The 11,676-nt window shown below is 36.0% G+C and overlaps 1 long non-coding RNA gene across 17 annotated transcripts; it reads right to left on the bottom strand.

The window, feature by feature from the left end:
- Positions 1 to 4,497: 4,497 nt before the first annotated feature.
- On the bottom strand, positions 4,498 to 9,946 carry LOC113337628. 17 transcript variants are annotated; one of them, XR_003354360.1, is made up of 11 exons: positions 9,470 to 9,946; positions 9,120 to 9,220; positions 8,406 to 8,450; positions 8,105 to 8,147; positions 7,476 to 8,031; positions 6,747 to 7,316; positions 6,462 to 6,627; positions 6,106 to 6,221; positions 5,817 to 6,019; positions 5,514 to 5,651; positions 4,498 to 5,165 (listed from the first exon to the last, which is right to left on the bottom strand). It is a non-coding gene; the product is annotated as an uncharacterized LOC113337628 (long non-coding RNA). The 17 variants fall into 17 exon arrangements; XR_003354359.1 differs by having other exon boundaries at positions 9,447 to 9,946; XR_003354348.1 differs by having other exon boundaries at positions 8,406 to 9,220.
- Between the last annotated feature and the right edge of the window lie 1,730 nt (positions 9,947 to 11,676).

Raw genomic sequence — 11,676 nt, forward strand, 5'->3', positions numbered from 1 at the left:
CATCTTCATCTTCTTATTATTCTCACTATGTCTAATAATTTCATTTTCCTCACTATTGCTGAGGCTACTACTACTACCAATATTCTCCACACTGCACTTGGCCATTGGCTTCCAATTGTTACCCATCTTCATCTCCATCTTCTTATTATTCTCACTATGTCTAACAATTTCGTTTTCCTCGCTATTGCTGAGGCTACTACTACTACCAATATTCTCCGCACTGCACTTGGCCATCGGCTTCCAATTGTTATTCATCTCCATCTTCTTAATAATATCATTTTCCTCTCTATTGCTGAGGCTACTACTACCAATATTCTCCACACTACACTTGGCCATTGGCTTCCAATTGTTCTCCATCTTCATCTTCTTATTATCCTCACTCTGTCTGATAATTTTATGTTCCTCACTATTGCTGCTGCAACTACCATCAATAATAACTTCTGAATTGCCATTACCACTACTACTATTCACCTGTTTACTCTCTCTGGTACGCCTCTTTCTTATTTTCTCATTAAAAGCTTTATTACTTAGACTCAATTTTAAAGGATTCACATTAGTTCTTAATCTCCTGCCGTACCTCTTAGCTTTGTCACCCATTATCAACTCTCCAAGTCGGTGTCAAAATAAATTAGAATATACTAACTGAAACTCAAAGGCGATACTTAGACGCCTAGGGTTTATACGGAAAAGCTGATGATGAATGAGGAAATTGCAGAAGAAGACCAAAGTTCCCTAATATAAATAGCAGCATGTACATATCCTTCTTCGGATGATGATGCGATAAACGCGGATCTATTAAACATTAGAGAGAATTTTAGAAACGAACATCACGATTAATGGTTCCTCATCCATGCGGCGGGGTTATAATTGTAAAACCTATTCTTTTGGACTCGGAAAGTACGAGTTATGGACCAAAGAAAACTGTAGAAGAAAAAACACGAGTATTCAGGAGCCCAGTTAGCATTTCGGCGAGTATTCGTAAAAGTTGAAATTCGCTTAAAAAATCCTGTTAACAATTCGTGATTTGGCAATAATGCGGAACTGCATGCGCACATGTACAATTCATTTCACATATTTGAGTCCGGCGTTGAAAATTTGGCGTAAGTTAAATGATAAAAGTAGGCCTTCTATGTATAATTTGTGGTCTAACTACTAATACTAAGAAATATATGCTAATTAAGTACCAAAGAGGCAATTAGCTCAATGGTTTGTAGTGTGGTAAAGGACAGTAACCCTTGTGTGTTTTCTCCTGACTCACCATAGTCATCTGCATCTGAGTGAAATTACCTGACTTGAGTCAAATCTGACTCAAAAATATGTGAATCAGTGGTTTGGTCCCATGAGTCAGGGGTATTTTGTTACCTGGAACTATTTCAATGAAGTCTTCAAGTTGTTAACCTACAGGGTCTCGTTAGAAACCGAAGGTTAAAGGAGAATCGACTCTAGCAAATACAACTAGTATCACACAGAAGGTGTGGGGATTAGGTTTCCCAGTTGTTAGAGTTATCCTTTATATAGTCTCTCAAATCAGGATTTGCAATCTAAGTTACCTTGGTAACAATGCATCCAATATTCACCGTTAGATGAAAAACCTTATTAGATTCAAGCTAATATCTTCAGCCGTTAGATCGAACTTAGCTTGTTACACACGAATGAAATGCACGTTTATTTAGGTTTGTGTAACCGTACCCAAACATGTACACTTATTTGGTTCAACAGTAGTTAATAAAATGGTAAGCCATATGAGCACTTTCATATTAACCGTAATTCATCTTAACCATAACTAGTTCAAATGACTCGAGAGAACTAGACAGAGAGTTGTTCAATTGCTTAGATCTCATAAAAGTATACAAGACACAATTGAAGCAAAAACGATTTGATTCATGAAATGCAAGTATGCATTCCGTAGTTTATATAAGTTTAAGTTCACGAATAACCGTTTTTATAAACTAACCCACTTAAGTACGCATACTGGTACGCGGACTTAAGTACCAGGAATAAGTTTGTTTTTAGTTCACAAACTCCAGCAGAAATTCACGGGAGTGTGCGTGCTGGTATGTGGACTTTAGTTCCGGTTTTCCTGAGCAGCAAAGTACGCATACTTTGGTTCAAGGAATAAGGAATTACACATGTATGATTTATCACACAATGTTTATATCCTTTCAAGGTTATATTCTAAACTCTCATTTCAATCATTGAAACATTTTTAGAGGACGTTATATAGTTGTTATTCACAAGCTATTTTTCCTCAAAGAGATTTTCAAGTAATTGAAACTAATATGACTTTTGTCACTAGTAAAGATTAACTTGGCCAAAGCGAAAGTTTACAAACACATATTTCGAGAAATAGATAAGCGAGATAAACTCGGCTCGAAATAGCAAATGTGTATAATCATAGTCTACATAGCAATACGACTTTTGTCTCAATATAGGAGACAAATAAGTTCAAGTCTCAATATACCTTTTAGTCGATGAAGTTCCACCAGTTCCTTGAGTAGTTCTTCGTCTTTGTATGATGATCGCCATGGAGTCTAGAGCTCATCTACACTTTCTATTCTAGTATGAGACTTAGCTATGAGTAGATGATCTAATTTTAGATAGTGGTAAATAGAGTTGTCGTTCAATCGGACTTTGTTGGATTAATTTTAAGTTTTAATAAAAGAAAATACTAAAAATGAGAATATATACAAAATATGGTCACAAGATGAAGAGATGACTGGGCCTCAGGATTCCACTGTTTTTTATGTTCATGGGGTTCATAAATTAATCTTAGACATTTATAGCTCAAAACAAAAGAAACCATAACTCTATTCTTTGCCAAAATAGATTTCATAAAACATTAGTTGTAAGTTGTGAGCATGACGCATCAAAAGTAATTGAAACTAAGCGTGCAACATCAAACAAAATGACAAATAATTAATAGAAATCATAATTCATTAAAAAACAGTGCAAATAGTAATTCAGGAATTAATTTAATTTACCACATGATGAAATTCATCTTCATCCGTCATCCCAGAGATGGGTTCTAGCTTCTCATGGTGAGAACACACTCAAAGGGATTTTTCATTGCTCAAAAAAGGTGTTCACAATAATGAAACGGGAGAAAATTAATAAAAAACCGGGTTTGTAACAACTATATTTGTTACAAACCTAACTATTACAAAGAACGGTAATTGTGAAGTGTCGTTGTTCTTGTATAAATACGACTGTCTTCTATGGTCTTATGTTCTTCGTGTTCTTCTTCACCAGCAGAACTTGTTCGTCTCTGCAACTTGATTTTTCTCCATCCACAACTCTTTGTTCGCTTCCCAGTCACTTCATCCCCTTTCTCTGAGTCCCAGGAAATCTTTATATACTCGACAGCGACAAAATATCTCCTCATAATTGCTCCAAATCTTCTATCTGTCAAGCCATAAACTCGGGATTACTTTCTTCCCTGATTTATCATTCCATGCACCTGATTGCGGCTAACTCACTCCAAACACGCAGAAAACATTCTTGCACGCTCCATAAAGTGTCTCAAGTCCTCCAAACTCGACCAATGCTTATCTCGAACTCACGGCCAGTCATGCTATCCCGTGAATATCTCAATTGCACATGGACTTCCCTGTTTTCTTCCATTCAATTATTCGGCCAAATCTAATCAATTCCAAGGACCTTACCAGACCTGTTTCATCATCACATGCCCAAACAAAGCCTTTCCCATGATAATCTCCAAGTAAATCTCTGCCCAAACTTTCACAGAAAACCCGAGAAAACTAATCTCTCATGTTTTGTTGAGAAACAATATCCAGCCAAATTTGATCGCTCAAATTGCCCGTACTAAGTTTGTTATGCTCTATCGAATCATCTCAAAGAGTTTCAGCCATTGAGTCTCTCTCAAACACCTTCAAATCTCGAATCTAAATATGTTTGTGTGTCTGCAAAGTTTTCCCGCCAAAACTGGTTTGAACGATGGAGAAGAAGGTCATCCCTTATCCGTCTGTGGAGTGTAAATAGCAGGTATCCAACTGAGGTGCCCCTTATAAATTGAGGTGGCAATTATACAAAAGCGAGAGTCCGAATAACACTTATCCTCCGGGTGATTTTACTAACTTTTCGAGCCGAATTTTACAAAAATGTTTATTTCCCAAAGATGCCTACAAACACATAAAGCACCAAAATTGATGCGTACAAACACATAAAGCACCAAAATTAGTACAAACTCGAGTGCCAACAATATACAATATTGAGATCAAATTAGACCCAAAAATATGTCTGTCAAATACCCCCAAACTTATTACTCCCTCCGTATCAGGAAAATAGCTACTTTTCCAATTTGCACAATTTTTAAGGTAAATAGGCAAGGGAGTGGATTTTTAAATTTTTTTCCAGAATTACCCCCAACAAAACATTTAATTCCAAAATTATCTTCTTCCTTCTACTTTCTTCTTCGACCTGTTTTCTAGTTTCTTCTTCGACCTGTTTTCACGTCAATTCAAATTTTGAAAACTTAAAGAAACCACAAATTTCAAACACTTCCCTCCATCTCCATTTACACATATGTAAGTTCAAATATACATCAAGTTAGATTTTGATCAGAATGATCAAAATCAGGTTCACTCATAAACAAATTTGATCAAAACTGAAATAAATTCGATCAAAACATAAACACATTCAATCAGAACAGGTACAGGAAATCTTCATCATCTTCTGAGAATCACAAAATCTTCTATTTACTCCTCAATTTGTTACACTCACTACCATGATTTGATTTTCACTTTCAATCAAAAATCAAATTGATCACAGATTATCTTATCTTCAATCTAAGAATTACAGAGTTTGTGTCTTCGCTCATCACTCCTCAACTTGTTGTAACCACTACCTTGATTTGCATCTTGAATATCAATATCTGAAATAAACTGGAAAATAAATTTCAAACTACAACAAAATCAATACTGATCTAAGATTCTCAAAGGAAAAATCAGCTTGAAATTTAAAATCAACACCACAAGTTCCAAGGTAAAATATCAGATCCTCTAACAAATTGATTACTTGAATCATTACTTGAACTTTACTGTGTAATTGAAATACTGTTTATCCTGCACTTTCATTGTTGATAACAAATTGATTCCAGAGTCTAAGTTCAGATTTGCCTCTTAGTCTAGAGTACCATTTCCAGGGATCTGCCATATTTAAAATTTCAATTATCAACTTACCAGTATCATTGAAACAATAGATGTGCTGATTCTGAAACTTAAAAGGAATGACAACTCCTATATACTAATTTTAGACATTATAATTAAGAATGCCTATCTCGGTTCCTGGATTAATCGACATTATAAGAATGTTTATCTCAGTTCATAGATTAATCGACATTATAACATTGTTTATCTCAGTTCTTTTTCATACACACAAAACCATGAATCAATTCTCCATGCATATGCATATGAACCAAGCTCAAGTTGTAAAACCTCAAAAGTCGAACGATCAACATAAATCTAGATTATGAGCAAGGCATATGAAAGAGTTACCTGAACTTGACAGTCATGAAATAAGAGTCTTGAGATAGATGCAGCAGCAGTAGTATCAGTCCAGAAAATGGGCAGAAGTGAATCTTTAATCAAGGCTTCAATATTTGAACATGAAGTCTGGCAGTGTCCATGGGCGAGCTGATATTCATTAACAGACACTAGTAAAACCTCAAAAGTCGAACGATCAACATAAATCTAGATTATGAGCAAGGCATATAAATCTAGATGATATGCTCTTAAGTATATTTAAGCAGGCTACCAGACCATTAAAACTTGGAAGAAGGGTCGAGATAGAAAGCTTACCTTCTTGATACCAATTAAATGGAACCTGTCACTGCTGCCAACAGTAATTACAGCATCTACAATCATAGTTGAAAAAGAAACTCTTTTGCCACCAATGAGCTTTGAGGAAAGTGTTGTTGAAGCATAATTTTCTAATGCCTAATTCCTTTCTTCCATACTTTTACCTTCAATGCTCACAGCAAGGTCTTGATTTTCACAATTACCTGTCACAAACATTTTAGCATTAAGTTTATTAACAAATTCTATCCTTACATCACTAACAAAGGAGATAGTAATTCAGACAGCTCACCAGGTTAGCCACATCTCGGAAACTCCTAATGAGACTCTAGGAGACACTCCTCTTTCAATAAACAATTTAGATTATTTCGAAAGTTGTCCACAAAGAAGCACTGTAGAGTCACCTACCTGCATAGAAAAGAAACTAGATGATTAATAGCTCTAAGTATAAATTAATCTAACTCAAGATCAAGAACTTCAAGACCACATCACTACATGTGAGAAAACTATTGAAATTAACAATAGAAATTAGGGTTCCTTGGAACTCTTTATGCATTACTATGTCATAACTGCTAGCTTTGCCTAGTCGATAATTTTTGTTGAGAACATTCATTACTTATTATCGATTTTGTGGAGAATAAGCATTACGTGTATTGTTGTTTGGATTGTCACTGAGAACCTAAACACGTTTTAATATTGCAGAATTTGCAGTGCCTTCATTCATGGACATCGGAACAAGTTTCTCCACCAGGAATAACAAGAATCTCACCAACGAACAACTTTTGTCAGTTTACCACTTTCTGCTGAAAGATAGCTACAAAGGGAGAGTGAAAAGAGGTTCAATGCTAAGGGCTTCCCAACTGTTTTCCATATCAGTAATTACAGCAAAAAGAATATGGAAACGCGGAAAAGATTGTTGGTCCAGATATGTACCTGTTGATGTGTCTTCGAGGAAACCAACCCGAAGTGGTGGTAAACCAATGGAAATTGTTTTGTCGAAGCTTCCAGAAATTCCACTTCGTCAACGCACCAACATGCGGTCGCTCACTAGAGATCTAAATATATCCACTGCAACTGTATTTAGACTGATCAAAAAAGGACGGATCAGAAGACATTCAAATGCAATTAAACCAGCTTTCACATATGAAAACAAAAAAGCAAGGTTGGAGTTTTGTTTGAGAATGCTCGAGCCAAGCCCTTACAAGGAGAACCCGATGGTTAAGGGTATGTATAATGTCATACACATAGACGAGAAATGGTTTTTTATGACCAAAACCATGGAGAACTACTATCTTCTTCCGGAAGAAACAGAACCCCATCGCACTTGTCAAAGCAAAAGATACATCAAAAAGGTGATGTTCTTAGCAGCAGTTGCTTGTCCAAGATTCGATTTATTTGGGAATGAAGTTTTTAACGGAAAAATAAGGATATTCCCTTTTGTAACGAAGGAAGCAGCAAAGCGTTCCAGCAAGAATCGTCCAGCTGGGACACTTGAAGACAAACCTGTTGAATCAGTGGACAAAGATAAAACAAGGGAGTGTTTGATTAAACACTTGTTACCAGCAATTCGTAAAAATTGGCCTACTTATAATAGGGAAACTATATATATTCAGCAAGATAATACTAAGCCACATGTAAGATTAGATGATGAAGAATTCTTACGGGAAGCGGCAAAGGAAGGTTTTAATATTTGACTCCGGTTTCAACCCTCACAAAGTCCAGACATGAACGTGTTGGATCTTGGGTTCTTTATGGAGATCCAATCGTTACAACACGAAGAGGCTCCTACCACTGTTGGTGAGCTCCTCTTGGCAGTGAACACATCATTCGAAAAACTATCATCAGAATCTTTAAATGCAGTATTCCTCACAATACAACTATGCATGATTGAGGTGTTAAAGGTTCACGGTGGAATAAACTATAAGTTGAAGCATATATGGAAAAGAAGGTTGGAAAGAATGGGTGAGCTTCCTACTTAAATCGAAGTTAACAAGGATCTAGTGAGGGAAGCAACCTATTACCACTCATGCTTAAGTTTTTTCTGCAATGATGAGAAAAATACTACTGGAGGAACTCAAGGCACTGATGTCATTATGTCAAACCAGATGATTTCACAGGGTTTTTGATTAAGAGGTGAACTAACCTTAATTTCTCCATTCTCTAGCTGCACGGTGTAAGCAAGGTATTGTTCTGATTCAGCATAACAGAATTCAGTGACCTGCTTGGACAAGGGGTATTGTTATGCCCACACTAGAGGATATAAAAACAATATTTACATTCATCCGACAGACCTTTACTCTTAGTTCCAACGGATTCTCCTAATGATTGCAATTGCTGGGAAGCAAAAAATAATCCAGTCAGGTCGTGCATAGAGTAAAATTAGAAAACAAAACTGAAGCATGAGTGAATAATCATCACTGCTGGTGGAAAAGAACATCCTACACATAAATATATATGCCAAATAGACAATGCACTTCTTGTGATGATCATAAGAAAGTTGAATGTAGAAGCAAAAATTTTCTCATGGTAATCATTTCACTTTGAATTTAAAGAGAAGAGAAAGAGAGATATTGTTGTTCATTGACGACTCACCTCATAAGTCATGTTATCCGGGTCAATACTATCTTGTCTTACAGCCTACAATTCAGCATAGAAACACGTCTTAGAGGTGGATATCAAATCGAACATAGACGGGAAAAGAAAAAATGTTAGTGGAAAGATGAAACAACTGTACGGATAGCGATACCTGGACTGAAGTGTTTGTAATACTGACTTAATTTTAGGGAAAGAACAAGCATAAATATTGCACAGGAATATTTAAGCTTTCTTTTTATGCAAACCTATTTAAGCTTTCTTTTTATGCAACTACTGCACAGGAATAGGATAATGAGACAATGTAATAGCCAGATTTAGAGATAGAGTAGTGATGATAAAGCATAAATATTGGGTTTTTGTTCCCAAACACACAACGGAGAGTCATGTATCTGTAAGGAAATTGATATCCCCAAATAACCAAAATAATGCACACCAATGCTAGTTAACTAGTACGAAATCGTATAAGTCGAGCCAAATGCATCCCAAAGTTTATAAAGCTTTACTTAATTTACTGTTCACTAAACAAAAATGGAATTCAAAGTACATAAACAAAGAATGAAGATCAAAGTTCTTACCTTTTTAAAAAGAGAAATGGGTACTTGAACAAAATCAAAAGCTTTATCTATTTCAAAATTGTGTTGAGGAGGATGTACTTATAGGAATGAGAAGATTCTACTGCTATGATATGGTGAAGGAAAAAAAAACACAAACCTGACCGGGTTATCAATTTCATACGGAACCGATTAGTGATGGGTCTGCTTTGTCTTATTTTCACCAAGGTTCTTCTTGATCATAAATGACATATAAGGAGGCTGTAAATGTAAAAACCAAAACCAAAACCAAAACCAAAATCAAAATCAAATTAATCATTGAAGAAGTAAACCTAGAAACCAATACAACCAGATATGATTACAGATTAACAAAACTCAAAACTCGATCAACTAAATTGAAATTAAAAACAAACACATGCATCAAAACAACATGATATCCAATGAAGAAACATAAAAATTGCATAATCTCAAAAAAGAAAAAAATTACTCGATAAAAAAAGCCGGACTCACAAAATCCATAAAGAAAAAACGAATTATACTCTCGATACAGAAAAAGAGTAAAAATAATGTTAATTTTGCTAGAGTTCATGACGGGGAAAATCACATATCTAGGGCTGCAAACGAATTCTGGGTTAGTGAAGATTGAGTTTGATATCTGAAAGATGAGTTTTGATCTATAGATAAGACTTCAGAGAATTAGCTTCTGAGTTTTTGGTAGATTTAACAAAGATATTCTATCAAAAATGGTGTGGGTGGGGGGATCGATGGTGGTGGGGTGGTTCTGTGGAAGAAAATGAAATGTTGGTGGGGTGGTTCTGTGGAAGAAATCAATTACGATGGTGGGGTGGTGGTGGATCGATGGTTCTGTGGAAAAAATCAATTACGATGAAATCAATTACGATGGTGGGGGTGGTGGGGGTGGTGGATCGATGGTGGATCGATGGTTCTGTGGAAGTGGGAGTGGTTCTGCAAATAAAATGGAAGAAACGAGAAGACATAGAAGATAACGAGAAGACGTGACAAATAAAATTAAATCTGGGGAAAGGGTAGTTTTGAAATTTTACTCTATTAGTATCACTTTTGCTTATACAAATTTTGAAAAGTATCTTTTTTCCTGATACGGAGGGAGTACAATTTAGAATAGCAGTAGGATCACGACCTATATCAACGGTGCAAAAATTACTTAAAAATTATTATGAGTTGATTTATAAATGATGCAACGAATATTTTATTTTGCAACGTATATTTCTGTTGCTCAGTATGCAACTTTTATATTCGTTGTGCATCGAAGACTTCTGACGTTGCAATAACTAGGGTATGGTGTAGTGATGATCTGGCGGAATTGGAAGAATGTGATGGCAGCCCATCATCATTTGCAGTTGGAGGTGAAGTTGGAGTCATTCCAAACATTGTGTTTGTATGTCATTTTCGTACTAGTTCCAAGTGTGTCGCCTCTAATTGTCGATTAAGCCAGTGCAGATCGTTGAGTTGATTTCGCATCTCATCCTCACTCGCATTGACATTGTAGTAAGGATAATCACGTTCCATACATTGGGAAACAATGGGGATTGTGGTTGGCTCACCTTGTGAAGTAATACTTTGCATCTCCCAATGAATTTCGGGCATATTTGACGAGGATGATGAAGAACTTGCACCCGTCCTGGGATAAGGCATAAAGCTTGGATCTTCTGGAGGTGGTTGGCTAGGAATGATATTTGGATTATGGGACATAATTGATAACCCTGGTAAATCAACCCCATAGACGTGCATACCCCGTGTCCCAATCACAAGCTTCGCAATTGTCCTGTTCTAGTTGACATACTGCGCATCATTGAGAACCGGCTTTGTATTTAGTTCATACCTCTCTCATTCGGTTACTCTCAACCGATAATAATCTGATATAGAGGTTTCCATCTGTTGTAGCGGGTTAATTTCAATTACAAATATACCTTGTATTTGGTACCGCACTCTTTCTCCTAAATACCAAACCCCTCTTTTTGATTCCGTACTGTAAAAAACAACTCTACGAGAAGAATAATAAAAAATATGTACTCCAAGCACTTCACTATACTGAGGATAACCAACGTAATGGCGAACAACTACGTTGTTGTGTTTCCGAGTCATCTGTTGTATCCTCTGCAGAAAACTTGAACCAAAGACGTCGATACCAGTGTTCTTCTCCATGTTGGTCTTCGTATACATGTCGAACATTGGAAATCTATATGACCCCTCTTTTAGGATTGATTTACCAAGACAAAAGTAGATATACCACCAATACTGCAAATTACTCCATAATTTTAGTATATTAACTAAATAATCCACATTTGCTCACAAAAATTATTTAAATTAAGTAATAATAATAAATTTAAAATTAATAATTTTGATGTTTACCTCGATGATGCACCAAAAACCATTGATGTTTTTATTTCCCGTTGACGCTTTATCCAGCGCAAAGTACAATTCTCCTAAAATTGCAGACCCCGGTCATAATCTGGTGCTTTGTCGAGATCTTCCAACGCTTCAAAACAACCAACATGAGCAAAAGAAGTTGAGTTTGGAAAGAATATCTGACTCAGTACCCATAAGATAAACAATCTTTCGAGTTCATCATAGTCATCTACATCTTCTGGGTTTCTGGGTAGGTTTAGGAAACTCTTCAAGGCCGACATCTAATCACATTTACTTTCAGACCGTTATTAGGGATACCTGATTCCATA

The sequence above is a fragment of the Papaver somniferum genome, unplaced genomic scaffold (assembly GCF_003573695.1).
Source record: "Papaver somniferum cultivar HN1 unplaced genomic scaffold, ASM357369v1 unplaced-scaffold_164, whole genome shotgun sequence".
NCBI classification, from domain to species: domain Eukaryota; kingdom Viridiplantae; phylum Streptophyta; class Magnoliopsida; order Ranunculales; family Papaveraceae; genus Papaver; species Papaver somniferum.